Genomic DNA, 1891 nt, shown 5'->3' on the forward strand with positions numbered 1-1891 from the left:
TTCAAAACTTCCACTACTTCAGTTTCACTATTTTATTTACTAATTCCCAATTCGCTCTCTTCTGTTATAATCCTGAGGTACATTTCAATTACAGAATAATTTTTTACAATTCCTTGCTCGTATTTAGAAAAACTGATGGGAATTCTAGAGAAAGAATTGCATGTTTAAGGGTTGAAATCCAAGGGCATCGTTTTCCCTCGGGAGCATTTTTTCCCCGGGACGTACGAACCCCGTTCCGCGTAGGAAGAAGTGCGGGGGTGGGCCCCGACAGTAGGAAGAACAAAGGATGGGCTCACGGTCGGTTAATTTAATCTAAGCAAACATCATATAGATGGTACGTGAATGTGTTCCGCACGGGCTTGAGGGTCGGGAAGGAACTCGGCCCGAGGGTGGGCGAGCGAACGGCTGGTGCGGGATGGGGCAACGGGGCAGGGGGGTTGCGCGAACGCGGACTCGGAATCTAGATACATACGTAAGTACAAGAGTATTCAAGACGGCGCTCCGTGGAACGATGCGGTGTTTAGCATGTAGATGAAGATCTCGGTAATCAAGGGTTGCAGCCCCGCGGGCACACTTCGTCAAGTCTTACTTATTTCTAAACCCCTCGCCGTCCTCCGATCCGCGATCCGTCAACCCTTTCAACGGTTCTTGCTACCCATTTTTAGAAGTATAGTATTGTCATACACTTAAATATTTTGCATGCGCTTATCTCGTCTTATTCTCAATCTTATCTTCATTCGAATTCGAATTTCAGTTAGGATTCATTTGCATCGCAATCGAGTTCAAACACTGTTACACGAATTATTTTATTTCATTTTATATCATTGTCCCACTGTGTTCGTCAGTATCTGAAATTTGAAGTTCAGCTCAAAGTTCAACTCATTTAACTGCAGAGAGCTGTCGATGTTGACTAGATGAGAAATATTTATAGCACTTATACTGCATAATAAAAATTTTATTCTTACATGCGTGTATGGCAAGTGGGCCGGGAATCATTTTGGGTATACAACCAGGAAGTGATTCCACTTATAAAAATAAGTCAAAAAAAGGAGTTCTCACTTGAGGTTCTTAAAAACCCTGTCAAGTACACTGAATTGTCTGTCCAATTACTTACCCACTGCAAACATTTTTTTCCAGCTTTTATCCATTGTGTATTACGTTTTTTCGTTAGTCGTCAGACTTATTTCTCGTACGTTCAGTCTGTTCCTATGAATCAAATTGTGATAATGGCTGTTTATACCAACCATGAATCCATTCAGTTTTTATTTATTACGCATTCAAACCTAGAGATAATTTAATCCAGAAAACTGCAATTAATTTCGTCTTGTACTTTCACGCCTTCGAATCGACAGTAAAGGTAAAACCGTGGATCCTTCCGACGAGAGAAACCACCCCCGTAGAAAAAAGGGGACAAGGGAAAATTCAAAGCGGTCCATTATCGAGTTACCGTTACTTGGCCGTGCGATTTATTCGAAAGAGAGAGAGAGGGAGAAAGGTGGGAATACGAGCGCGGTGCGGCAGCGTTGGTAACGGAACCCGAGACACCCCTACCCGCGGATATCCTCGTAGCCGAAAGCCGTATCTCGTTCGAAATGATCGGGTCTCGTTGTCCGAAAATTCACCCCGTAATCGACGGACAAAAAGTAATTTCCCATCGAGGCCCGGGACAAAGGGTGATTTTGCATGGGGGCTTCGTTGCCGCCGGTGCGATAGCCAACGGGGGTGGCCAGCCAGTGACCGGTGCGTGTAACGACCGACCGCCCCCTCGTCACCCACGCGGCCCGACTGCCCCTTGCTCCTCTCGTCGGGTCGGACGAACGTTTACGGTGAACGCCACGTGCACTCTATGCGTACGTGAAACGCCGCCCGGTGGGGTTGCGGCGGGGGGGGG

This window comes from Ceratina calcarata, unplaced genomic scaffold, assembly GCF_001652005.2.
Source record: "Ceratina calcarata isolate Rehan_Ccalc_2016 unplaced genomic scaffold, ASM165200v1 scaffold211.2, whole genome shotgun sequence".
NCBI lineage: Eukaryota > Metazoa > Arthropoda > Insecta > Hymenoptera > Apidae > Ceratina > Ceratina calcarata.